The sequence below is a fragment of the Canis lupus genome, chromosome 10, assembly GCF_048164855.1.
Source record: "Canis lupus baileyi chromosome 10, mCanLup2.hap1, whole genome shotgun sequence".
Classification (NCBI taxonomy): Eukaryota; Metazoa; Chordata; class Mammalia; order Carnivora; family Canidae; genus Canis; species Canis lupus.
Genome location: NC_132847.1, coordinates 58,466,228 through 58,482,745, shown reverse-complemented (window position 1 = coordinate 58,482,745; position 16,518 = coordinate 58,466,228). Strand labels below are relative to the sequence as shown.

At 37.7% G+C, this 16,518-nt stretch overlaps 1 pseudogene; it reads left to right on the top strand.

The window, feature by feature from the left end:
* LOC140641044 (mitochondrial amidoxime reducing component 2 pseudogene) overlaps nt 1–5,754 on the top strand; it is a 41,023-nt pseudogene extending 35,269 nt beyond the window's left edge.
* The last annotated feature ends 10,764 nt before the right edge of the window (nt 5,755–16,518 follow it).

The window sequence follows — 16,518 nt, the reverse complement described above, 5'->3', positions numbered from 1 at the left end:
TTTTATTCCTGTTTTTCTGAGCATAACCACTATTCACATTTAGAGTTGACAGTTTAATTTGAAAGCATACTGAAAGGGGTTCACTTGTTTTTTTCTGCTGGGTTAAACTAATAATTTTTTCCCCTTAATTGAAGTATATATAGCTGGATGACAATTAGCATCACTAGAAAGTCAGCCAGCATTGGTCACACTTCTGTTTCTAGCTTTGGAAGTTCTATTATTTGTCTGAGAAATTTGTCCATTTTGACTACCTTTAATTGTATTGCCTTATATGAGACAGAAAATCATCTGCATACCCTAAAATTTTCATTTCAATACTGCTATACAATATGATATTTTGAATCTCATTTTAGGCTAATGTTTAACACTATGTTGGGCTGTCAATGCAATTAACTCTTCCAAGGTAACAATGGGGTGAACATGCATGGCCAAGATCACATGCATGCGGCAACTACAACAGTGCCTCAACCTAGCCCTTTCTTTGGCCACTGCCAAGATGTCTTTGGCATCTATTGAAAGATATAGTCAAAGTTCAGAAGAGTTGAAATTTGAAAATAGACTAATGAATTATAAAATGGAAAAATTGTTGCTCAATAAAGAAACAGTGAACAAAAGTGTACATTTTTGGCAAGTGTACTCAAGGAAAATAAGAATTATATATAGATATTATTAAAATAATTATTAAAAATACCATTGCAAGGTTTTTTAAAGATCTGGATATCTGGATAAAACAAATTATTTTTCTAGGAAAAATATATTGCCAAAATGACCTCAACAAGAGTTAGAAAACCTGAACTTTCAGTAACCACTAGAGAAATTATAAAAATTGTAAAATTATGAATTACAAAAATTATTTTAAAAAAAAGAACTAACTCCTAGAAAGGCCCTAGGCTAAATGGATTTACAGACAATCTTTTAACAACTTGCAATGAATGGTGAATTCCTATGTATAAACTGCTCCTTAATAAACAGATGGTAAATTTTTCAATTAATTTCACAAAGCTAAGGGATCAGTTATACCAAAACCTTAGAGACACTCTAATCAATATAAACTATTTTTATTAAAAAAATTAAAGAAAATTAAAAATAAAGGTGCTAGAGGCAGGCAGACAGTTTTAAAAATTTCAGGTTAATCTAAGAATTATATTCATTTTAAGGTAGAATAAAATTGAACACACAATGAGTTGGTAGTACAATTAGGCTTAGAACTTGAAAAAAACTTCAACATTTTCTCATATTGAAGTTATATGTCAAAATCACATATAACTAGATCCAGTCTATCTACCTATCCATCTATTCATTTATCATTATTAATTATAATGGCTAAGAACTACTGTACTAAAAATTAAGAGTAAAAAAATCCTTGAAGACTGCTCTCTAGAAAAGGGGTGAAACTTTTCAAGGTTGGAACCATAGTGTTTAGAAAGCACCCTACCAGTCCTGGATTCTGTTCTCTGCTGAATGCTGGACTCAGTTCTTTCTACAGATCATCAGTTGCATGGGTCCGGCCTCTGCTCAATGACCTACAGTGGCAGTGAGATTTTAAGATAGATGGAGGCAGTTTTGTGTATTCTCAGTCAGCGGTGGTACAGATTTTGTTGGCGCTAGAGTGTATGTAATTTTGGACTCCTTCTTAAGAAGAATACAAAATTAGGGCCTGGAGGAGTTTGTGCAACAGAGGTGCCCTGAAGTTTAAGCTTCATCAGCCTCATGGAAAAATTTTCCTCTGTTCTCAGTTATTTCAGCTCTTTTCCAAATTTAGTCATTTTGAGACTTCTAGCAACTAGGTTGCTCTACCTGCTTTAACTTGGGTTATTGAAATCTCTTTTTAAGTGCACTCAAGAATAAGCACAAGATTACAGGTGTATTCTGACTAGCCCAGGATAACAGAGGACTATCATCTTCTTTTATTTAAGAACTTTACACCAGTATTACTGCAGTGATAATACTAACTTATAAAAAACTCCAAAATACACACATGATGGTACTTGATTTTAAGTCATCTAAAACATTTGTTTTACTAAGAGAGGTAAATTTTGTTCTTCTCTTCCACTCTACTTCATGAGCTCATATTCAGATGATCTCTCCCATCCCAAATCAACAACAGAAAATAATAATTAACAGTGGTGAATATTTAGTTATTGAATGTGCTAGGTACCATTCTAAGTACTTTACACATCTTAACTTATTGATTTACAATTTATCCTCACAAAATCCCATGAGATAGGTACTTTCACTATATTTATTTTACACATAAGGAAACTGAGATATGGAGAGGTTAAAACTTGCTCAAGACCCTTACCTTACACCGTATACAAATATTAACTCAAAGTGGATTTAAGACTTAATTATAAGAGCTAAGCATAAAACTCTTAGAAGAAAACATAGGGCTCAGTCTTTATGACCTTGGGTTTGATAGTGGTTCCTTCAATTTGACACTGTAAGCACAAATAGGGAAAAATAGATAAATTTGGCTTCATCAAAATTAAAACTTCTGTTCATCAAAGGACACTATCTATGAAAAGAAATCCCACAGAATGTGAGCAAGAAAGTATTTGTAAATCACAGATCTAATAAGGGTCTAGTATCCAGAATCTATAAAGAATATTCACATTTGAACAATAAAAAGATAACTGAATTTTAAAAGGGCAAAGGATTTGAATAGACAGTTCTCCAAAAAAGATATGCAAATAACCGACAAGCACATTAAATGATACTTAGTGTTATTAATTGTTAAGGAAGTGCAAATAAAACTACATGAGATACTACTTCACACTTACTAGGATGGCTATAATATTAGTTTAAAAACCCATGAAAAATGACAAGTGAAAAAAAAACATGAAAAACACCATGAAACATGTGGAGGAATTTGAATACTCTTACAATACTGTCAAATGTAAAATGGTATATCCACTGTAGAAAAAGCCTCAAAAGTTACAGAGTTATCATATTATTATTATTTTTGACTCCGACTTTTTATTTATTTTTAATAAATTAATTTTTTATTGGTGTTCAATTTACCAACATACAGAATAACACCCAGTGCTCATCCCGTCAAGTGCCCCCCTCAGTGCCCATCACCCATTCACCCCCACCCCCCACCCTCCTCCCCTTCCACCACCCCTAGTTCATTTCCCAGAGTTAGGAGGCTTTATGTTCTGTCTCCCTTTCTGATATTTCCCACACATTTCTTCTCCCTTCCCTTATATTCCCTTTCACTATTATTTATATTCCCCAAATGAATGAGAACATATAAGGTTTGTCCTTCTCCGATTGACTTACTTCACTCAGCATAATACCCTCCAGTTCCATCCACGTTGAAGCAAATGGTGGGTATTTGTCGTTTCTAATGGCTGAGGAATATTCCATTGTATACATAGACCACATCTTCTTTATCCATTCATCTTTCGATGGACACTGAGGCTCCTTCCACAGTTTGGCTATTGTGGACATTGCTGCTAGAAACATCGGGGTGCAGGTGTCCCGGTGTTTCATTGCATCTGAATCTTTGGGGTAAATCCCCAACAGTGCAATTGCTGGGTCGTAGGGCAGGTCTATTTTTAACTCTTTGAGGAACCTCCACACAGTTTTCCAGAGTGGCTGCACCAGTTCACATTCCCACCAACAGTGTAAGAGGGTTCCCTTTTCTCCGCATCCTCTCCAACATTTGTTGTTTCCTGCCTTGTTAATTTTCCCCATTCTCACTGGTGTGAGGTGGTATCTCATTGTGGTTTTGATTTGTATTTCCCTGATGGCAAGTGATGCAGAGCATTTTCTCATATGCATGTTGGCCATGTCTATGTCTTCCTCTGTGAGATTTCTCTTCATGTCTTTTGCCCATTTCATGATTGGATTGTTTGTTTCTTTGGTGTTGAGTTTAAGAAGTTCTTTATAGATCTTGGAAACTAGCCCTTTATCTGATATGTCATTTGCAAATATCTTCTCCCATTCTGTAGGTTGTCTTTGAGTTTTGTTGACTGTATCCTTTGCTGTGCAAAAGCTTCTTATCTTGATGAAGTCCCAATAGTTCATTTTTGCTTTTGTTTCTTTTGCCTTCATGGATGTATCTTGCAAGAAGTTACTGTGGCCAAGTTCAAACAGGGTGTTGCCTGTGTTCTCCTCCAGGACTTTGATGGAATCTTGTCTCACATTTAGATCTTCCATCCATTTTGAGTTTATCTTTGTGTATGGTGAAAGAGAGTGGTCTAGTTTCATTCTTCTGCATGTGGATGTCCAATTTTCCCAGCACCATTTATTGAAGAGACTGTCTTTCTTCTAATGGATAGTCTTTCCTCCTTTATCGAATATTAGTTGCCCATAAAGTTCAGGGTCCACTTCTGGGTTCTCTACTCTGTTCCATTGATCTATGTGTCTGTTTTTGTGCCAGTACCACACTGTCTTGATGACCACAGCTTTGTAGTACAACCTGAAATCTGGCATTGTGATGCCCCCAGATAAGGTTTTCTTTTTTAAAATTCCCCTGGCTATTCGGGGTCTTTTCTGATTCCACACAAATCTTAAAATAATTTGTTCTAACTCTCTGAAGAAAGTCCATGGTATTTTGATAGGGATTGCATTAAACGTGTAAATTGCCCTGGGTAACATTGACATTTTCACAGTATTAATTCTGCCAATCCATGAGCATGGAATATTTTTCCATCTCTTTGTGTCTTCCTCAATTTCTTTCAGAAGTGTTCTATAGTTTTGAGGGTATAGATCCTTTACCTCTTTGGCTAGGTTTATTCCTAGGTATCTTATGCTTTTGGGTGCAATTGTAAATGGGATTGACTCCTTAATTTCTCTTTCTTCAGTCTCATTGTTAGTGTATAGAAATGCTACTGATTTCTGGGCATTGATTTTGTATCCTGCCATGCTACCAAATTGCTGTATGAGTTCTAGCAATCTTGGGGTGGAGGCTTTTGAGTTATATTATAAAGCAAAGATTTGAAAACAGGTATTCAGGTGAAAACTTGTACACAAATCTTTACAGCAGGAAAATGCTGCAGTTGTCAGAGGTTTTGGCTGGTGACTAAGGAAGATGGGCACATGGTCGCCGCCTGGCAGGAGCCTTGCCTGGTACTGGTGTCTATCACCTGTGAGGGCGAGCGCCTGATCTTCAAGGCTCCGGGCATGGACCAGCTGGTTTTGCTGAGCAAGCTGCCTCCCTCAAACAAGGTCCACGATTGCAGGCTATTGGGCATGGACATTAAGGGCAGGGACTGTGGCGATGAGGCAGCGCAGTGATTCACCAGCTTCTTGAAAACAGAAGCTTTCAGGCTGGTTCAGTTTGAGAAGCACATGAAAGGAAGATGGTTGAAGGAAATTTTCTCTCCTGTGGTACTGAATTACCAGTTGGCCTACCCAGACTGCAGCCCCATCATGGTCCTCCCTGAAGCCTCCTTGGTGGCTCTGAGTACCAGGCTGGAGAAGAAAGTGAAAATGGACCAGTTCAGATCCAATATCATGGTGACAGGCTGTGATGCTTCCGAGGAGGACACCTGGGATGAACTCCTCATTGGCAACGTAGAAATGATAAAAGTTTTGTCTTGCCCCAGGTGCATCTTGACCACCACAGACCCAGATACTGGAATCATAGATAGGAAGGAGCCCCTGGAAACCCTGAAGAGCTACCCCCTGTGTGCTCCTTTGGAGAAACAAATATACAAGTCATCCCCACTTTTCAGGTTCTATTATTCAGTGGAGAAAATTGGCAAGATGCAAGCTGGTGACCCAGTGTATCAGATGGGTCCATGAGGTGGTTTCAGCTCCGGGAGGTTTTCATTAGGATTTTTGCCAAAAGCAGCAACACCAACCACCTCGGCGCAGCCTTGCTAACCAGCCTTTGGCCATCTTCACCCCAGAAATGAATCTCTATTTTTAACTCTTTGACATTACTCATGCTCCCAGTTAATGCAGAGGATTAGAGGTGATCCAGAAATAAGAAGATATATAGACTTTAGGTAATGAGAACTTTTGAAATAAATAAAACTGCCTATGAAATTGTTGTGAATGTTACTATAGCAATTATACTTCTCAACCCCTGATGTTAATGTTGATGAATAAAGAAAGCTTAAATAATCAGTTAAAAAATAAATCTTTACAGCAGCATTATTCACAGCACTCAAAAGGTGGAAACAACATCAATGTCCATCAAATAATGAATAGATAAGCAAAATGGATAGTACCCATGCATTATTATTCAGCCAGAAATATTAGTCAATCATAAAGAGGAATAAAAGACTGATACATGTTACAATATGGATGAATCTTGAAAATATACTAAGTGAAAGAAGTCAAACACAAAAGACCCCATTCTATATGATTCTTTTTATAGGAAAAGTCCAAGAATAGGCAAATTGATAGAAACAGAAAGAGATTAGTGGTTGCCAGGTGTTGGGAGTAGGGAAAAATGGGGAACAATTGCTTGATGGATTTGGGATTTCCTTTTGGCGTGATAAAAATGTTCTGAAATTAGATAGTGGCTTTACATCATTAATATACCAAGTGTCACTGAATTGCACACTTTAAAACAGTTAAAATGGCAAATTTAAATTATATGTATTTCACCACAATAAAAAGGAAAATTTGCCCAAGATCACACAGCTAGTAAGTGGTGAAGCCGGACTTCTAACCCAGGCAGTCTACTCCAAAGTCTGGGTACATAAACCTACTCTATTCTGCCTCTAAAACATTTACTGAGTATCTTCTAGTGAGTGTTATATATCTAATAGTATCTACAAGTTTTCTACCATGTAATTTTTTGTCTATGCCGTCTTCTTCCAACTCCAGCTTACTATACGATTGTCAACTAAAAGAAATCTTGAAAATATTGTCATCAATTGATAACTTATATTTTTAAAAAAAGATTTATTTGTTTGAGAGAGAGCAAGATCAAGTGAGCATTGAGTGGTGGGGAAGTGGCAGATGGAGAGAGAGTGAACCAAAGCAGACTGTGCTGAGCACAGATCACCATGCTGGGCTCGATCCCACAACCCTGGGATAAGGGCCTGAGTGGAAATCAAGAGTCCAACTCTGACCAACTGTACCACCTAGGCTGCTTCAATCAGCAACTCCTAAAAATTGATCACCCCTTGTGAGGGTAGAAATAAAAACAGAAGGACCAATTGAATATCTATTTAAAGAGTATTTAGAGCTCAAATCCCCCTCCTTGCCTCAGCTCAGTAGATGGCTGCCATGTCCATTCTCACTCCAGCAGAAGTTTGGAGTTTTATTGTCTAGAGAGGTCTCTGAACTGCAGGATACTAGGCATATACTCTAATCCCTAACCCTGACTCTAACCCTAACTTCTTAACCTTGAACCCATAAAAAAATTCCAAAAAAAATTATTTGCCCTTTACCAATTCTTCCATAATAGTCAGGCCTCTTGACTGCATGTGATAGGAATCCATCTAGTTTACATGAACAGGGAGATTTATTGAGAGGCTTACAGAAGTGCAAGATGGGTGGGGATCCAGTTGGGCCTTAGGAACCTCTGGAATTAGGGACTGGAATATCTGTGGGGCTCTCTCTCTTTCTTTCTTTTTATCTGCTATTTTTTTGCTTCTCATTCTGTGTTGGATTTATTCTCTCACTCTTAATTTTTCCCCACTAGACATGAAACGTAGCTACTAGCAGCTTCCAGGCTTATGTTTTAACCTTGTCTTATGAGAGGAACTCAGTCTCTTCTTGTAGCTCCTGTTTGAAAAATCCTAGTAAGGACTCTGATCAGCTTGGTTGGTTACATACTCGTCACTTGGTCCAACAACTGTGTGTAGGCACACTAAGATTGGTAGTCTTCATTGCAATCATTAGTAGAGCAGCTATATTTCATCAGAGAAAGAAGTGTGATTTTCCTAAAGAAGAACCAGGCAAAGAAAACAATAAAAATCCACGACACCTACTAAAATTCTAAACCTATAACTCATGTTAACTTCCATAAATAACTTATTCATTTGTGTAACTCCCCCATCTTGACACTCTCTGTTGTAATTCTCTCTCAGACTATAAACTCTAAAAATGTGAGAAATCACTTGGTTCAACTGATATACATAGTGCCTAGCCACTGTCTTCTATTCAAGATGCCATATCTCCTTCACCCCATTTACTTACATCAATCAATCAATCAATCTATCAAAACTCCCTCACTTGCCTTTCATTTCTTATTGTATTTCAATCTGACTTCCACCCTCACTACCCTACTGAGACTACTCTTAAGAAAGTTGACAGTGGCTTCACAATGTCAAATCCTATGGCCTCTTCCCAATCTTGATCCTATATGATTTTTTTTTTTTTCAGGAGCCCTTTTCTTGTCGATATACTGCTAATTTACTATTCCCTCTGACCAGTGCTCCTCAGCCCATGTTGCTGGCTCCACTTTTGTCTCTGCCTCAAACTCAGGTGTCCCTCAAGATCCCCAAGATTGCTCAGCCTGCCCTTCTGACTCTCTACTCCTGCCATGTCATATACACATCCATGGCTTTGCTTTTCTCTGTAAGTATGTAGCTTCCATGTCTGTTGTTGCAATCTTGAATTCCTACCACCTCTTGTATGTCTTCATATAGGTCTCTGCACATCCTGCAGTTTGAATATTTATTTTGTATTCATATCATACCTTATTTCTAAAGGAACCTCAGAGGATTCAAACTATCATTTCCTACTTCCTGTTGAAATTTTACTCCATCTTTAAGATTAATCTGAGAGTTGTCTCCTCTAGGAAGCTTCCTTACATCCCTACCATATAATGAATGGAATCACCACTTGAGATCTCATGTTATTTTAATTGTACCACTATCATAAATTCGTATTATAAAAAAGTTGTGTCTGTATCCCCAGTGACTTGGGAGTTCCTTGAAGGCCGGGAATAACCTTTTAATCCTTCTCTATTCACCTGTCCAACTTGGAGCATAAGCTCCTACAAACAGGAGAGAGATCAGAAACTGTTCTAATTCTAGCCTCTCTGAATTGAACTAGAAGAGGAGGGAGGGCTTGGTGCATGATATTGGTAGTTTTAAAGCAAATAAAAGGGAAATGTTCTTTGATAGGCAGGAGTAAACTTGTTACTCATCCAGGTAGAATGTGGAAGATGAAAAAACACATAGGTCCTATGAGAATTTAACTTACATTTAAGTTTAGAGAGATGCATAAGGTCTTACCAGGGGAAAAGAGGGACATGCCTTATCTTTCAAATGTAGGCCGTGGTTGATAATTACTACGATTTCTCAGGACTGTCCAGGCTCACACAGGACATCTAGTCACCCACAGACTTGGCAACAGTTCAATTATTCTGTTCAATTCAGATCACCAAGCTGGCTAATACATGCTTTCCACTTCACTGCAAGCTCTAGAGACACAAACGCTTGTCCACACCCCAGAATGAATCCAAGCTGAGGTTCAGCACAATTAGTTATTTGTTTCCTTTAACATCTGAACCTTGTGAGACTCAGCCACCTCCTGGGAACCAGCCGTCTGCCAACGAGGCATGAATAAAACAGAGAAGGTTCCAGCTGGCATCACCTGCTGTGTTTTGCCTTATTTCTCTATGCACATTTCTAGACTTCTGAAATCCAGGGGCCTCTCTCAAGAGGACGCATGCCACATGTGCTGGGCCTCTGAGACCTTGACTTTGTTGTTGAATTTTTTAGTTTTGAGTCCTATTCTGACTCAGATAACAGTGGTTATGGGGCCCTGATCCTCAGATTCTCATATGGTTCTGACCCCTGCTACCCTCACCTTCACACCCTTTCTAGGCAGCTCCCTGGATATTATTAATCTTCAGATCATATAAAATCGGTTAAAAGCTCATTTTTTAAGGATGCCTATAATCTGACAAGATTTCTCTATTGTCCTTTACAGTAGTATTTATATATTCATGATAACAGTTGTAAGCCATGGTACTGTTGAAGTCTCACTGTTCTTTCCTTTCTAATAGATCTCAGTGAATACACAGATGACTCTTTCCCTTCATTTCCATTGCCATCATCTTAGTTTAGCCTCTTGTGGCACCTCAGAGTTGTAGCAGTTAAATTCCTGGATTTTGCAGCCAGATAACTTGGTCTTAAATCCTGGATTTGCTATGTACTAGCTGTATGGCTTTGAATAAGTCATTTAGTCTCCCTGTGCCTCGGTATTCTCATCTGGGAAACTAGGGATCATACTCATATCCATCTCCTAAGATTATTGGGATGATTAAATGAGGTAATATATAACATATAAAGTGCTAAGAGCATTACCTTGCTTATACAAGAGCTGTAAAAATGTTGGTTATATTATTTTTATTGTTATTATCCGTCATACAATTCAAGACTGCTTTGCACAGAACATCAGTTCAATTTTTAAATGTAAAATAGGTCATTTTCCTATAGTTAAGAGTCTTTTATGGTTGTCTTCCTCTCTGATTTCATCTTATTTTATTTTTCCTTCCCTTCTCTTATGTTCATCTGTTTTGTTTCTTAAATTCCAAATATGAGTGAAATAATATGGCATTTATCTTTCTTGGACTGACTTATTTCACTCAGCATAATAACCTCTAATTCCATCCACATTATTGCAAATGGCAAGATTTTACTCTTTTTGATGGCTGAGTAATATTCATTCATATATATTTACATACATACACCACATCTTTATCCATTCACCTGTTGATGGAAATTTGGGCTCTTTCTATACTTTGGACATTGTTGCTATAAACATTGGGGTGCATGTGCCCCTTTGAATCACTAATGTCTGTATCCTTTGGATAAATACCTAGCAGTGCAATTGCTGGGTCATAGGGTAGCTCTATTTTTAACTTTTTGAGGAACCTCCATACTGTTTTCCAGAGTGGCTGTACCAGTTTGCATTCCCAGCAACAGTGTAAGAAGTTGCTGGGGGGGATGGGGTAAATGGGTGATGGGCATTAGGGAGGGCACTTGATGTAATGAATGCTGGGTATTATATGCAACTGATGAATCACTAAATTCTACCTCTAAAACTAATAATACACTTTATGTTAATTAAATTGGTTTTGAATTTAAAAGAAGAGGGGAAAATAAAATAGGTTATTTTATAGTCATGCTCTATATTGGCAAAAAGAAAAAAATTAAACAGAGCTTCTTATAGGTAGTATGCATTTGAGAGGAGTTCAATAAATATGAGGTCTTCTAAGTACAAGTAATTCTCAGAGATGAGACTGGAGAGGTAGATGAAGGATAAACTGTAGGGAACCTTTAACATGTGGCAAAGTTGCTAAAGCTTACAACAAAGTCAGAAGAGAACCCCTGAGAGTTTCAAGTGTGTATGTGGGGGTGGAGGAGGACTGACAATGAACATTGAAAGATTAATCTGCAGGAGATGCCTGACTCATTTCAAGGATAATAGGGCTCATTTGCAAGGCCAGTCTAATAGAGTTTGAGTTTCATTCTCAAGAAAAATTTCCAGTGGTCATTTACTACTGGATGCCAGAACCTAGATGCTAGGTTCTGGGGATAAAATGATGAGTAATGTTGACATAATGTTTATGTCACAGTTTGTGACATGGAGTTTATGGTCTAGAGGGAGAGAGACACAATTAAAATAAGGTACAGCTACCACAGCTTGGTAAATGCTGTAGAGGGCGTGGAGACTTCCTCTTTCCCCCTTCATCTCACTCATTCCACTTCTCCTGGAGGAGCTAGGGTGTCAGTGGGATTGGCTGCTAACTCTAGCGGGGTTTGATTAATGTAAACCAGTAGTTTCTAATTCTGTTGCACATTCCAAATACTGGGGGAATTGAACAAAATTACAGATACTAGGGCATCACCCTTAGAGATGAATTGATCGAGGTTGGAGCCTGAGAATTGGTAGTGTTTACACAGCTCACTAGAAGATGCTAATATACAACCAGGGCTGAGAACCAGTGGGTTCTCTTACTTTTCTTGCTAGAATGTTTCAATCAGGAGTTGTTTTGGAAATGAAGAATGTAGACCCAAGGCAGCCACTGTCTCCTTAGTATTACTGCCCCTGGCCATTGAAACTAATTTAAGTGGGGTGGGGGTGGAGGGCTGGGGGTAGTTCCATCAGAATGAACCTCAGTACTTTTGTTTGATGGTTCTCTGAAATGACACTTCCTTTTTCCTATATGTAAGGATTGAAACTGTTGCTTGTAACCATCTTGCAAAGCCAACTTGTGGAGTCAAGCATAGCCAACACAATGTCAGAGACAGGGGACTGGAGTCTTGAGGAATGTATGCTTGCTGCTTCCCTACATCTGGACTTTCTAGTTACATGAACTAAATAGACCCCCTTGATTGTTTAACCCAGTTTGGGTTAGGTTTATTAGTACTTGGAACTGTAGTGTGACAATAAAAGCATCCTGCTTGATTGAAGAGCTATGTTATGGTAGATTCATGGTGCTTACCACTGGAAAAAGATCAGGGAAAGGAGTGGGTGCTGCAGAGGAAGAGGATACTCTGCTTGTAGTTAGAGGAGCAGTGTGACATATTGGAAAAAGTACAGGCTTCAGAGTTGGACAGACCTAGGTTTCAATTCTATTTCAGCCACATCCTGGTTCTCTGACCTAATTTCCTCATCTTTAAATTGAGAGTATTAAAGAACTTGTAGGATTGTGATAAAGTTTAATTGAGATTAATTATGAAGCTAGCTGGACCCCATGCCTACTGGTGTGTTGTAGATACTCAAAATATGAGGGCTATTGCTTCTCTAGTGGTAGCTGCTACCAGAAAAAGGTGATGAAAGGTACCAGGTCCTCAGGTTAGGGACTGAATGACCTATAGTAGGGTTCCACCAGGCTATAGCCAATGGGATGGGACTGCCAAAGTCTCACCAGGTGTGGATCTGATTGGGTGAAGACCTTATTATGAATAGCTGGAATAGGAAGGGACAAAAATTAGAGCAGAAAACTGTATGCTTAAAGGGCTATTTCTGGTAGGCAGAATTATCTGGTTGGATTGCCCCTTCTGTTGTAGATATGGTTCTATGTAAGGAAATAACATTGCTCATCTATAATGAAAACATCTTGTTTGTATACTGCTGGATAAAAACTGGTGAATTGATATTTGTGATCCAGTTCATTTTTTTTGTCCCTTATCTGGAGTAAATGTTTGCAAGATGAGTTACAGGACAATTGGATTTGTCACTGTCTTTACCTCTGTTGCATTCTTGTCAAGTCTTCCTAGAAATGTGTTCTAGTTGCCTTGAATGAATTCAGGAAATACTCTGGTGTCTAAAGGGACTCGGGCAACCACATTATTCTTCTTCACAATAATTTACAAAATCTTCTTAAGATGGGTGACTTCTATAGAAAGTTATGCAAAATGTTACATAGTAACTCTTTATTAATCCCTATTTTAGATGATACTTTTTCTTTGCTTTACTCCTAGGTGCTAAGAGGGTATGCTATACAAACTCAATGACCCAAACTTCTCACCTGGAGTCGGGCACTAGAGTTAGCCAGAAAAAATTATGAAAGGAGAGATAATCTGGAACTTATTCCAGTCTGTTGGATCTGTTGTTCCTTCTGTACACCCTAATGTTATGGCTTCAGCTGCAATTTAAAGCAAATTTAAAGAAATATAAGCAGCTAAGTATAGATACCTTTTTCTTAACTAAGCTTTAACTATAATCTGTCATTGCCTGATGTAACCTCTAATTTTTTTTTCTTTCTTCACTCTGCTCTAAGGACATTGTCTTATTTTCTCATACTTAGACATGAGTGCTTAACTGTTATTAAGAGAGTTTCTCACTCAGCCTTCAGTATGAATCACCTTGCCAGCTCTTAGTACTCTGGTAAAAGAATATTTTCTTTGTGATTTTCTTAGGAACACAAAATTTTTCTTTCATGTAGGTTTTCTTAGCTCCAGAAGGAATAAGACTGAAGGAACAAGTTTGCCAAGGAAGGTACAGATCTCATGGTTGTCATTTTCCCATCATGTAAAAGTCTTGACTAGCTAACCATTTTTATGTGACTCCTCACAATTTCACATGTCTGATATGGGAGAAAGTCATGGGCTTTCAGCTCAAGACCCAGCTTTGCAATTTATCTTTGTGATCTAGGGCAGTTACTTAACTTCTTAAAACCTAGTTTTCTTGTCTGTAAAATGGACAATACCTGAAATAATAGGATTATTATGTATGTGAAATAACAAAATACATAAACCACCTAGCATGGAACCTGTACATGGTGAGTACTCAATAAATTTTAATTCCCTAACATCTCCTACTCCTCTCTTTTAAGGTTTCTAATTGAGGTAAAATCATTTGCACAAAATACTAATTATTATAATTTAACCACTCTAACAGCTTGTAACATACTTTAAACTTTTTCTGAAAAGAATGATGCCTAATTTTTCTTGGGCTTACATATAAAGTTCACTGCATTTATTATTTGCCCCAGAATGCTGAAAGAACTGGCAGTTAATAACTCACAGCAATCATCAGTGATCTTTGATAAGACATGGAGGATAGGAGAGATTAAAAAAAAACTTGGAATGAGCAAATATTCCAAATTTCTAAAGGAATAACAAAATATGTACTCTCAATGCCTACCCCACCAAATGATAGAGCAGTTATTTGATATCAATCTCTGGAAAAGTTCTGAAAATGCACCTATACTTAGGATTTGTAAGCATTTAGAAAAGAAAGCCATGATTGTTAGGAACTAGTGTGTATTCACTAGGGCCAGGACTAAATTATTGTAAGTCCTGTGGATCACATCAATGCTGCAGGCAGTATAATCTGATGCAGCAAAGCCTATGACAAAATCTTCATGGTATCCTTGTAGATAAAATACTTAGAGAAATGTGGTCTGGATTATCTACCTATCTTCCATCTTTTTCTTTGTTCTAAAAAGACTTTTGGTGGCTTTAACAATACATAAAATTCAGTAAGATGAGCTTTCCTCCCCCCTCAAAATAAAGAAGTGAGGAAATTAGAGTAAATGTTAGAATAAGATGAAACCACAGTGTGTGGTTAGTCCATGAAATGTATGCTGTGAGATTTCTGTTATTCCATACTCTGTATATTTTCTAGAGGTGGTTTTCAGATTTTGCTGTGGGTTTCCTAATAGTCCGTGCAAAGAGGAAACATCATAAATAAAAGTGTCTATAAGAAAGAAAAACAGTACTGAGAACAGAGAGAAACTTCTGTGGGTTCTCGTAAAGAGGACATATGTCATATAGTAAACCATCTGCTCAGTACATCCTCACATGAAATGCAGTGGTGAGTTTCAAGGGCTGCTTCTTTGTGAAGTACCTTTGTATGGGCCAAAGCACTATCTGGTAAAAAAAAAAAATTCTATAGGAAATTGAGGGTCAGGGGTCATGAGAATGCTATCAAGATATGCAATTCTCTGGTAATTGGGGGAACACTTTTACCATTAGGCTCTAGTTCAACAGATTGACTTATAAAACTTCTCTAAAGATCATTCATTAAAGGACTGATGTCTCTAATGCTCTGCTCTATCCTTGGATGCCCAGAATAATCATCAAAGATGAAACCACAGAATACACTCCTCACTTTTGGACAACAAAAATTTGGGAGGGAAGTGGATACAGTTAAGTGGTCTTCATACCTGAAATGTATGAACAAGATAAAGATAAAATTGTAGCTCTAATTGTATATAAAATAGTAGATTTAGGTTAAAAAGCAAATCCTTGAGTTATAGAACCAGGAACACCCTGAAAGCAAAGCAGACTGTTTGAAAAGGACCCCAGGAGCATCTGTGACTGTAAACTCAGATGGATTAAGAGTGTGACATGACTTCCAAGAAAGCTGAATTTGCATCTATAGAAGCATTGTGCCCACAGAGTCCTATTGTGCTATGCCCTGGTTAGATCACATCTGGAGCCTTGTGTTAAATTTTTACACCATTTTCCAAGAGAGATATTCAATCGAAGGTGAGTATCTGGGATGCTGAGGATTCTAAAGGAAAATTAAGGGAAACTGCAGATGCTTATCTTGGAAATGAGAAGACAAAGCCATATATAGGTGAAGAGGTATTATATGGATAAGAGAATAATTTCTTCCTGGATTAATCTAGAAGGAAATATGAAAAATCAATGATTCATTGTATAGGAACACATTAAAGAAAATATTTTAATGAGAGCTATCTGAAAAATAAAAATTGTCTCTCTTATGCGTAGTGAGGTTCCTATCATTGGAAGAAATCACGGAGAGTCTGTGTATTTGCTGGGAATATTATAAAGGATAGTTTGGTGAACCAGGTGAGAAATTGTTCTAGGTGACCTCCATATTCCCTTCCACTTCCAAGATTTTATGCACCTTTCTGTAAAATGGTAGAAATTTCAACAGTAAAAAAAAAAAAAAAAATCCACCAGTTATTTAAGGAAGAAAATCAATCTAGTCTCAGACTATTGTTAGTGCCTCAGAAGATCTGCCCCCAAATGACTAAGTTAAAATAACACAAGCAGAAGATGATGAATCATGCTGCTTTGCCTAATGGTCTCTAACGTGCAAAGCCCAGGCTCACAGCTGCCACTCTGAGTGCCTACGTGGGGAGGGAGAACTAAATTATGGTAGGTATGA